A 12,861-nucleotide genomic window follows, 5' to 3' on the forward strand; every position below is an offset into this window, starting at 1 on the left:
GAATGTAATCCAGGGGCAAAGACCAGACATGGAAAACAGACATGTACAACAAAGAATACAAAGTAACTAAAATCATACAAATAAGAATTAAACGCCTTTCTTAAACACATAAATTTATAAGTTCTACGATGATTTTGTTTAGTGAGGTGGTTATGTACTTGCAAAAATGCATATTCTACTATAACAACAAATCAGCAAAAAATTGAATAGTATACATACATTAAGCAGTGGTTCTTTATTAAAAAAGTTAAAGTTCTTCCACGAAACAGTTGCCCTTTTTCCATGGAATGAAAATAAGACAATAAATACAACTTACATTTTAAGAGTCCAGCGTTGTTTAAGATAAACGTATATTTTCATACCTTTAATTAATCTGGTCCCTTTAACGCTGGTTACAACATTTCCCTATCATGATAAAATCCCACTATACTTAATCGGTACAGGATACGTTTGTTACTATATACAGACGAGTTTATCTTTTTTTATATATTTCTAGATATCCAATTGCATACTGCATTACAAAAACTAAAAACGCTTGAGTGATATAGGTCTTAACGCCTTATTATGTACATATCTGTCTTAACAAGAATTACAAATTTACTTTGATATTATAGTATTTGTATCTGATATCATATTCTTGAGTTAATGAAAGCATGGTCAAATAAGGGTCATTTTAGTATAAAAGCAAGGAACTCATGTAACACATCATATAAAACAGCACGTCAAATCTAAATCTAGAACCAAAGACAGATCCATATAGTACAAAGCGAAAGAGAAAGCTAAATGATAATAAGCTCCTGGACCAGTTCTGTCATTCATTAAGATATGATGTCCACGAGACATCTTAACAGTAAAAAGATAAGCAACAAGAGGCACCGCCCCATATATATAGCCATCAACGCAAATACGACTCGCACTAAATAGTGAAATCAAACACCCTAAAACAAAATTACAAAGTTGTGCGAAATTAACATCGTGCAAGAGTTAATACGAAAAGTACAAATAAAGGAGCATGCATATACGTTTGAAATACTGTTATTAAATTTTCTATCTTATATTTCCGCAATTTATAAACTTTTATTGCATAATTAAATACAAAATTAGCACATTGCAATCTCACACTTTTTTGTGTAAATCTTAACACTTCCTTTGTACGCTCAGTAAATCAACATGTAATTATACAGTAACTCCCTGAAACATTCCTAATTAATATTCTTTCTAATACATGTAATAAACTTTCATATCTTCTTTTACGTAAAACGTGTGTACATGTTAAGTAGCTATCTTTGTAAGAATCACGCAATATTCCTAATTAATATTCTTTCTAATACATGTAATAAACTTTCATATCTTCTTTTACGTAAAACGTGTATACCTGTTAAGTAGTTATCTTTGTAAGAATCATGCAAAACTGAAAAATGTGATACACCCCCAAAAAGGCTACATATTTTTATTTTTGTAATTAAATTGTTTTATGGGTCTATATTATGAAATATGTAATTATTCATTCAAATCTGCCTGCTCTTAAAAAGATCATCAACATTAAAAATCCAATAGATTCTATTGTATTTGAGTGTCATTTACAAAGTTATCTCCCTTAATTTTGAATTCTACAGTGCATTCTATACAATTTTTATATCCTATGAGCACGTATTATACGAAAAACCAAGTGTTAATTTCTGTTTACTAAAGCATTTTAAACAAAATGTAAAAAAAATAAAAATATGTATCACATTTTGCATGATTCTTAGCTGGAGTGCTACTTAAAACAATTCTATTCTTTATAAACTTGGTTATTTTGATATCAGAATGATAACATACTATACTTAAGGATGTTTGCTGGTCACGTTTAGACTTCTTTTCACAACAGTAATATTTTTTTTGTCACTTTTCTTTTCATAATTTCATGAAACCCACCTATATATGTTTTAGGAAAAGGGAAGTTTTTTAAATCCTTGTTATTTCTTCAGTTTTTAATGGATAAAACCTACTCAAACAAAACTATGGAAAGTCTAGAGAAGCCATTTTCTCGTAAAAAAAAAAACAAAAACAAAAACAAAAAAACCCAACACTTTAACCCATCAATTTGTTCTTCATATATTGTTTTAGCATGTAAGATCTTTAAAGATTTCACAAACCTAAAAAGTCCTTGTTATCCTTAAATAGAGCATTGACGATCCTTAAAAGCCTTCTTCGTTTTCTTACTCCTCTCTCTATGATATTAGTCTGTGAAACCAGCAGTGTTACCACCAGTATTATTTGTGTCTACTGTATGCAACGTTAATACTTAACAAAAGTTCTTATCTTTAAGTAAAAACAACAACTAATGTTTTAAAATAACTATAGTAAAAGTAAGTGAAAGTATTAAGTAGTGGTGCTCCAGCTAAAAATCATGCAAAATGTGATTCATGGGTAAAAAACCTATATATTTTAATTTTTGATATTTCGTTTGAATAGCTATAGTAAACAGAGATAAACATTAAATTTTTCATATAACGTTTTCTTAGGAGATAAAAATTATATAGAATGCACTGTAGATTTCAAAATTAAGGGGAGATAACTCTGTAAATGACACTCAAATACAATAGAATCCATTAGATTTTCAATGTTGATTATCTATAAAGAACAGTTTTGAATGAATAATTACACATTTCATAGTAAAGACCCATAGAACTTAATTACAAAAATAAAAATATGTAGCCTTTCCGGGGGTGTATCACATTTTTCAGATTTTGCATGATTCTTACAAAGGAAGCTACTTTCCGTGTGTAAAATTGTTTATTTCAAAACTTTGGTTTTGTACGTGTATGTAAACAAAAATACCAATAAAATATATATAATTTTTTTCAGTATGCTGTACACGTGTTTCAACGAGTAGCCTCTCAGTAGTAGCATAAGTACCAAATACTTAGGGAGTTTAAGGAGGTAGACCTAGGGTAAGGGACATAACTCATGAAATCAGTGATATGTTTATATCACATTCAATTTCAAGTCTTTCAAGCTTTCATTTGAAACAGAATGAAATCAGTCCAAGTTACTTTGATGCTTACATGAGATTGATGTAAAATGCTGAATACAAACGTACCAATGGTTTGTTAGAGTTTTGTACCTTACCCTAGGTCTACCTCCTTAAGATTTGTTAAAAGGTGAATACAAGAAGCACTCAAAATCACAAATTGTGAAATAGGAATTTAAATCCGGTACCTATAAGTTCCACCACAGTTTGTCAAAGGAGCTACATTATCGTAACCCATGTTTAGTTCTTTCCTTTTTCGTCTACGCCGGACTTGCCATTTATGAGCAAATCGACGGGTGTTTCTAGAAAAGCAGAGGACGCTTAAACTACCGATGCCCTGGCCCATATTCGCAGTTTTCATTGGAGTCCGAGTTGCTCATTTACTTTTATTACTTTGTATGTATTATTTTGGTTATTTTATGTTCTTTGTTGTGTAAGTCTGTTTTCCAAGCCTGGTCTTTGTCCTTGGAATACATTCTTTGATTTTCGTTAGAATATTGGTTCCCTTGATTACTTTTTAATACAAGGAATGAAGCTCCAGTTTTTGAGGGGCTCGAATTATGTGCTATAAGTAATATAAACGTTCACTTGCCTCATAAAGAACCTATAATTTCTAATTTATCCTACGTACATATGCCTACTTTCAGTCATACTTTAACTGGAGGAAGCTAATATTTACATTTCTTTTTATCATATTACATATTATGTAACTCGGAGATGGTACATTACCTTTATTTGTTTAAGAACTCTCTCGCGGGAACATTGTTTGATAAGCTTAATTAATGGACTTTTGATGTAATATATCTTTACGATGTACATGAAACAAAATGATGCTTTTTCCCTTCAAATCATCACAACCAATCTGTTTTTAAAAATGAAACTAATTTCTTCCGTAAAGCATCTTTGTTTTCGTTGAAGAGAGACCAAGAAAACACAGTCATGCACGGCTGTCATCTATTAAAAAATTGCTTCGTTCGTCAAATTCATATTAATTTGATAACTCGACTATTTTTTATATTAACTAAGTTTTCACGAGATAGTTCAAATATCTTAAAGCTATGAAAAACACGCTGTTCCACAAGTTATGATAAGAAAAGACGTCTGAACTCAACAATGCGTCAGTACTCTTTGTGGAATTAACATTGCTTACGATTGCCTTAAAACTTAGGTATTTCTTCTAAGTATGAGTGTATCTCGGCCTCTTTTCAGTCGTTCTGTATGAACACTACTTTCTCACATTTAAGGAAGAAATCTAAGATCTCTTCAGAGCAATGAATAGAATAGAAACTAGAATAAAAATATTTTAGTCGTGTATGTGTAATATTTAATACTTGGATTTTAGTCGTGTATGTGTAATATTTAATACTTGGAATGATACTTGAACTTGAAAATAGCATTTGTAACAAAAACTATATTCAACCGTTTCAGAGGAGTTGTGGATCAGAAGAGGGTTCTTCATTTGTCGACAAATGACGAAGTCCATATTTAGCACCAGGAAACCCAAAAAGTTATACAGATTGAAAAAAAGAAGGTGCATAATGGCTTCGTGTAATAAAGAATCTCTGAAAGTTTCATCAAATTCCAACATTTTCAGAGGAGTCGCGGTTTAGAACTGGGAAAGGACGAACGGACTGGTGGACACCATGATCACTGTATACCTCTCGATTTAGCGGTGTATAATAGAATGCAGTTTACATTAGAGAAACACACAAAGAATAAATTAACAAATAAGCAAACAAGAATGCAAACCATTTGGTGTAAATAACTACAAGCGTAACCTTACAGAAATTCAACAGGTTCTGTTGTACGTTTCACCATAAAGTTCATGACATGGAAAACTTACGTGTCCTAATGATTATTTGTAATTCAGTCAAAACTGTCTTATCAACCACCTGTAGTCGGCAATTACCTGTCTTAAGAGACCAAAACTAAAATATCCTTGCATATTACATTCTTCATCAAATTAACCTGTATATAAAGAACACCTGTCTTGTGTGATCTAATGTTGCTCTCACTTGGAAGCTCTCTAAAGATAGATTTATCTATTACAATCTATATTACTTGAGCTTTTCCCCGTAACGATTTAGTTTTGATAAGCTTTTTTAGTAGACTAAAACTAAATGAATTATGTTCGACCCGCTTCCCTAGAAATATGGACACTTTTAAGAGTTTTCCTTTCGACATCTTTTGTTGAGTAATATGTTTGTTTAAAGTTTTTTTTACTTATTTCTGGTAATTGGCAATTTATATGAACATTAAATCAATGCAAATTCGACATAACCTCAGCCTTTTTTGCAGTTTACAAATAACATAAATGTCAGATTCTGAGCAAATTCACGAGTAAACGGAACTTCCGTCGTTCTGCCCTAAAAAATGAAAAACTAAACATTTTGTTTTTTTTTTCTCATGTGGGTAACTGAAACAAACCTCTATTACTGAACAAAACAAGAGAAAAGTTTTTTTTTAATCTAAACCTCCTAAAAATAGGGCAAAAGATAACGGTTTTTTACTATTAAACGACGTAGGCTATTATAATAAATACTATTACAAATTAAAATGTAAAAACTTACTTTTTAAACTAATTTCTCTGCCAAAAACTCCAAGATTTCTACTGTGTAAAATACAGGAAAATTTAGAATCAATTCTTCTTTCTAGTACGTCCTTTAGCGGTAGCGTACGGTAGTTTGTTTATTTAACCTTATCAGATCTCGTTTTAACAGAAGAGTTACTCAAGCTTGGATTCTATCTGTATTGTCATCTGAAACCCTGTTATATTATCGTGATTTTAGGGTGATTTAACCCTATTTTATGGACAATATTTACAAAGTTGAAATTAGTGTTTTGAATTTTATCATATAATAATTATCATACTGTTCGTATAGGATAACTTTTGGGGTGATTTACATGTATTTATGGTCGTTTGGTGTTTACTAAATTTGAATTTTTAATAAATTGACATTTATGAGTAGAGAGATCAAGAAACACAAACTTTTTTTTACGAAAAGGTTTTGAATTATATTTTTAAAAATGCAATTTTGTGGATCATTTGCCGTGAACATCTACCCTTTGATATTTGATACTTTCAATTCTATTGGAAGAAAAAATAAATGAAATATTCATAATAATGTCTTATCCAGTGTAAGGATATTTGCCTAGCGTTAGGTTTTATTGAAACTAAGAGGTCATTGATAAGTCACGTACTAATTGTTTATGGAAAATTTATGCTACCTTCCCGAATCTCAAAATATTAATTATATGAAAAAAGATAAAATATATTGGCATCATACAACGTGTATATTTTACTATACAACTCAGTTTTATAATGCCGTGAAAATGTACCCGTTAAAACCTTAATTAAAGATAGGCAAAGTGCATTTAATAGGCAAATATATCGTTTAAAACCTTAAATGTAAAAACGCAATAATAATACCAGTATTACTTTTGTGGTGAAGTATGAACAGGAGTTAGTTTTACGTTCTATTAATGCAAAAAGCATCTTTATGTGCTATCAATGCCACAAAAAGTGTCTTTACCTTCTATCAATGCAAAAAAGCATCTTTATGTGCTATCAACGCCACAAAAAGTGTCTTTGCGTTCTATCAATGCAGTAAAAAAGCGTCTTTACGTTCTATCAATGCAGAAAAAGACGACTTTACGTTCTATCAATGCAGAAAAAGACGACTTTACGTTCTATCAATACAGAAAAAAAGCGTCATATCCATTGCCATACCTATTGAGTTTTGTTAGTATTTATGCTCAGAAAGTGAGTGATAAGACATATTGTTTAAGACTTGCAAACTATTTTCCTATGCAAATATCAAAACTCGAAAAATTATTTCATAGTGTTTTATGGTATCATATCTTGGATCATATTTATGGAAGTAAATGCAGCTTGAACTCATACAAGGATTGTTCTGAAATGGGACTCGTTCATTTAATTAGATGGAGATATGTTGCAATGTAATTGAATGTTCAAGTTTTTGCCTTAACATTCACTCTGTAATCTCTATGCGTTTGGTTTTTCATGATTTAAATTACATGCTAATCTTTCTGTCCATATTAACATTTTATTAAGAAGCATGCACCAGATGACCACCGTAAAGTTCCCTTCGGCAGTTCTCTGTCGAATCATGTTAAATCTTCGTTAATGTGTATAAAATCGGACACAAAGGTCGTGTCTGTGACCACAGGATATAAAGTTAAAAGGATTTTCTGCATGTTTGAATATTTTAGTGTTTATTTTTTTATGATTGATATATTATGATATTACTTATTGTGTACTGGCTTATTATGTCTTTGTCCTCTGCGTACAAAATATCAAAATATCAAATTTACAATAGGCCTTACCCGTTTGGGAGACATAAACTTATTGCTGAAATATTAAAATGTCTAGTTTTTAGGGGAGAACAATTTGTTTGATCTCTGTAATTGAAAAGATTTTATTCACGAATACTATGATGAAGCAAGGAGTAACTGAAAATGAAAAAAAAAGGTTTTGAATTCTTGCGGCCGTTTCTAGAAAAGCAGAGGACGCTTACCCTACCGGTGCACCTCGTCCATGCTCCCAGTGTTTAGTGGAGTCCGAGTTGTTCATTTGCTTTTGTTACTTTGTATGTATGATTTTAGTTACTTTATGTTCTTTGTTATGTATGTCTGTTTTCCATGTCTGGTATTTGTCCCTTGATTACTTTCTTTTGATTACCGCTATAACATTGGTTCCTTTGATTACTCTTTCACTTTAAAGTTCGTAAAAAGATATTCTGTTATTTAAATCTATACGACCTATAAAAATTAAGTATGACAGTTGCGTTGTGATATGAAGTGAGCTGCCCGGACTGGAAATTAACAGTGTTCGTACCTGACGATGCATGGAACCAACATATAGCGTAGTATATTCCCGGCATTCGATTAAGGTTCCTTAATTGAAATTTCTATTGTATTCGATGAATGATGTCTGGTTTCAGCCTGCGCCGCTCACTTCACGCAACAACCCAACGGTCATTCTGAATGTTTGTATAGGTTGTAATAGTATAAAAATATACCATATCACATAAGATGTCAAGAATGATAAAGAGAGAGTTTCAGATTCAATTCGGTTGATTAAATACCGATGATATTAATGTTCCAAATCACGATATGTTTTACACGTGATTCAAGGAGTAAACCTTCATCAGCATTACTAATAGAATCAAATACATAGGATGATCTAAATCCAAAAACTGATTGTATACAAAAAGTACTAAAATCCAAATCTAACGAAATAGGAAGCTGAATTCATCACCATGAGGTTTTACCATATGCAATACAAGGAATGAAACCTCAGAATTTACGTTTTTTGTAATTTGTAGCACTGCAAAAAAATCCCTCATGATGTATGCATTTCAATAGCAAAAACTGGCATTAAAATGTTAGAATTTTTTTGGCAAAATGGTAATAGGTTGAGGTTACTGTATGGTTTTCTTCGTACAATTGACACTAAATACAAATTAATAGTAAGTAAGGATTAAACTGAACCGTTTTATATCAATTTAATCGTGTATAGCATTATCAACGCATTTACGTGAAAAAAAAATGAACTCGATAAAACTTTTCAAGAACTTTGTAAGAGAATTGTAATTTATTTTATAATAAATTATAGAGTTTTTCAGAACAGTGAGAGATGAAATAAAAAATTAAAGCACAGCTTTCATTATCTGGAAAACAGAACTGACCAATTAATAAAGATCTGATAAATATATTCCATAACTATAAAGAAATTTATGTATGAAAAATGAATGGTCATAAAATTGAATTTTAGCTCGTACATTCAAGTTTATGCATATGCAAGCAGGGCTGATTGCAATTACGATCTGTATCGATGATGCGTTGCATTCACACACCATATAGCGTTTTATTGACTAACATTCGAATATTGGCCTAAATATGATCAAAACTGCCAATACATTATAAAATACAAAAGTGCGCCAATACGGGATATAACCGTCGAATACGGATTTAGCCTTCCAGTACGGGATTTACCCGTCCAATACGTCATATTGGACTGGTTTAAATCCATATTGGTCTAGCGTATTGGACTAGTTAGTCAATAAAGGTATAATTGCGTAAGGTTTTCCATATTGGCTGAGTTATTGGTCCTCGGCTGGAAATATTGGACTTCGGCTACGTCTCAGTTCAATATGACTGGCCTCGGAGCAATTACTAAGCCAATATGGAAATCCTTACGCAATAATACTATATTATAGCGTTTAACCTATTATAGTAATCACTATAAAGAATGGAGCATATATTCTGGCAAGCATTGTTAGGGAAAAAAAAACAAAACAAACAAAAACAAAAAAAAAACAAAAAAAAACAAAAAAACAAAAAACAAAAAAACAAAACAAACAAACAAACATTAACGTTACCATGTATTATGTGATTTGCCTAAATCATACTTGTTAATCAAGATTGTTCTTTTTTTATATTTTGATATACATGTAATGGTAGATCTACATGTATTGCAATCGAAGAAAATCAGTAAAAGAATGACACATGTATTCCATTGTTGTATTCAGAGCAGGGACGGATCTAGAGAATTGGAAAAGGAGGGGTGCCACCAGGGATTCCTAAAAAAATGACAAAACCAAATTTTAAAAAAGTTAAAAATCATAAAACGAAACGAAACGAAACAAAAAAAAAAAGAAGTGAAACAAAATGATAGAATGAAAATAAAGTCTGTTGAGTTAAATTATAATTATATAAAGCATGGTTATATTCTTCAAAGTATATTCATATATATACATACATAACTTACCATTTACGATTTTGTATAACTCAACACGTCCTGTGTCTTACAATTCATACGATCACCGCTGAAATATATTACATAATAAAGAATTATAATTGAATTAATTATCGAAACCTAATCATAATGTATAATTTTTTGACCACGCATACAACATGCATAGGTCATACTTTAATTATAATTTGATTGTGTTATTGTCGGAAGATGATAAAATAGTGGAAACTGTTGATAAATCGCACGTTTGTTATCTCTGAATTCCTAAATACATGTAAGTCATGACTTTATTAAGGACAAGTTCTGATTACTCCATGTTTGTTGCGCCAGCCAGACTCGTCGTATGACTAACTTACCGAAAATATGCATCAAATATTCAACGTATGCAAGTATCAATGAAGATATAACTTTTAAGTTTTGCATATGTATATCATGTTACACTTGAAACTATTATTAAAGCACTAAACTTGGTTCTTTTGAAGAATGGAATGATAATTACAAGCTTAGGATGAAATTATATACTAATTGTATACGTTGTGTATATGCGCACGTGTATTTGTTGCACTTTTACATTACCACGATGAGCAACTTGTTTTAGGTTTCCAGTAAAGCAATAGATACGTATACAATACGAAGTCTCCATAGGCAACACTGTTCAAGTAGTGCATATCGTGATTATTGTCTCTCGATTGAGGTTGTTGTGTGTGATTCAGACCCGTAGCCAGAACTTTTAGATGGGTCCGGAAGAGGGGTTGCATTACAAATTCAAGCTTATTTTAACAGTTCTTAACGCTTTTGTTTTGCCTCCAATGATGGTCGTCGTAACCCCCGACCCCCCCCCCCCACGCCTACGGATAATCATATTGTAATAATTGTTTGATTTCGAGTTGTGAATATTAATCCAATAACAACTTTATTCTACTCATTGCATGGTTCATGTGTGTGAAATGTTTCTCGAGCACAAAAGAAGGTAAATACTTGATGCCTGTTTATAGAAGCTCCTGCTATAACTTAAGAAATAGCTCTTTTGTAGAAATTTAACATTCAAGGGATTCTTGTCAGGTTACTTTGGTACCGAACAGGGACACGGACGGGGCTTACGAGGTTGGACCCCCCCCCCCGCTTCTAGTGCAAAAATGAACATTTACTTGCTTAGAACCTCCTTCCGTCCTTGACCCACTCATGGTGAAAAACAAAGCTTGTAAACTGGACTTTCCGTTAATAATGCAACTTAATTCCCATATGGGAGCACACATATTTGTTGCACGCAAAACCAACTATTGACTTGAGAAAAAGTCAACAGGCAATAATACTATCAAAATACTGGTATATTCTGTTGTAAATAAGACCAAAGCTCTTTTTCATGATACCGTTTCAACACATAAAAGAACTTTCTGATAAATTATACAGTTTGAGGATTTATTGTGAAGTAAAAATTACAAGTCGAGACATACGAGACTTATGTGCTTACAAATACTTAAACGGTCAACACAATTTGTGTGCATTTAAATGGTGTAAATTTTGACTGAATGACTCTTGATTTAATAGTTAAGTATTTACTCGTCTGAGCCTCGTATTTTTCCTTAAAGTTTCCGCATTTTTTAATTGAATTAAAACACGTGGATCATACTGATTTGAACTGTAAAGATAAAGTCAAGTGTTAAGTGTAAGTTTTTGTAAGAATCAGGCATGATGGGAAATATCAGAAATGTGCATGTCAAAACCCCACCGATCTGACAATATAATTACACTCAAGCATGCTTTCTTTTTTTGTTGTTGAAAAGACCAGCATTGATCTTTGCATCTGGGATTCAGAAAATTTCCAATAGAATATTAGAAAAAATGAGATTTTTGACAGAGTTACCTGTCCTTGAAATATTCATTTCCAGTGCATTTCAATGAACTCATTTTACAAAAATGTAATGAAAAATCTGGTCTTTTTTTCCTTGATTCTGATGGTGCAAATAGTCAAATTAAACTTTCAAAATGGTGTTTTTTTCATACCATGTGTCACCCACTGCCTGATTTTTACAGCAACTTATACTTAAGGTTTAAACAATTCAGTAAAGTGTTTCTTTTGTAGTGCTTTGCACATAAGAATTATTGTAGATGTTTTGCAAATACAAGCAGTTGAACGATGTTTGATTTGGACTTATTAATTTTAATGTAAAAGCGATAAGCAACGGAAGGAGCAAACAAGACTTGAATTAACCACATTATCAAATTGTTGTCAAAATTACATTCTTGACCTTTTGTTTAACAAAATCCTTTTAAAGGCATTTAAAAAAACATTTTTGAGATGTTTTGCATAATTAATACAGCAGGTATACTGGTCACTGAATATTGTTATCCATTGTGCAGGAAACAAAGGTCTAAAACACTCCAGTTTAAAAGAGGGATGATATTTCTCATTGGTTTTTACTCAAAGCGTTTTGAAGCAGAAACTTAAATGAAATCAACTTTTCTTCAGAAACAACTAAATATATAGTAATAAATTTAAACTCCTCTTACCAACATGGAACTGCAATTTCAAAGCCAGGCGTTTCGGGACTTATTCTGAGTTTTTACAAACACAGATGTATAAATCCGTTGGACAGTAAATCCAATTTCTCATATCATCAAAACCAAAATATCAAAAAATGGGTCGACGGAAATTTCGTATTTGTTGCAAAGTATTACAAGAATTACATCCAAATAAACATGGTTACATAAGTCAAATTTAGACTTGTGAAATTTGCATCGCCTACGGGCTGATGTTCACGGAAACTGTTATATCATTGTGTAAAGTGCAAAGGTGTCCATGTCTAAATTACAAACAGTAAAACGTATTCACAATCATGTTTTGTAGACACGCTCCTGTTTGCTAACAAAATTAAAATCATTTTGTAGTCTTAATGTCCGCCCGAATGCACATCTGTCGGTCACCAAACATTTTTTAATTGCAGCTTAATATGTTGATATGTTGTTTTAGGGAAATCAAATAATTGTAATAAACAAAAATGAAAATACACATAAAATTATGTTTAACAGATAAAATATGAAATAAACACAGAATAAAAAAAAATAA

General features: G+C 31.5%; 1 protein-coding gene across 4 annotated transcripts in view; it reads right to left on the reverse strand.

The window, feature by feature from the left end:
• LOC148597936 (uncharacterized) overlaps positions 1-12,486 on the reverse strand; it is a 46,644-nt gene extending 34,158 nt beyond the window's left edge. Inside the window, exons 1-2 of one of the 4 annotated variants that reach the window (XM_088561271.1) lie at positions 12,306-12,486; positions 9,810-9,867 (exon numbers count right to left, since the gene is read on the reverse strand). The gene's annotated coding sequence lies outside the window, so the exon portion shown is untranslated. Of the gene's footprint in view, positions 1-316; positions 520-5,586; positions 5,728-9,809; positions 9,868-12,305 lie in introns of those variants that run through there. The other 3 variants (XM_088561266.1, XM_088561267.1, XM_088561270.1) reach the window with 3 other exon arrangements.
• Between the last annotated feature and the right edge of the window lie 375 nt (positions 12,487-12,861).

This window comes from Perna viridis, chromosome 14, assembly GCF_037379345.1.
Source record: "Perna viridis isolate PV_CMFRI_1.1 ecotype Kerala chromosome 14, ASM3737934v1, whole genome shotgun sequence".
In the NCBI taxonomy this organism is placed as follows: domain Eukaryota; kingdom Metazoa; phylum Mollusca; class Bivalvia; order Mytilida; family Mytilidae; genus Perna; species Perna viridis.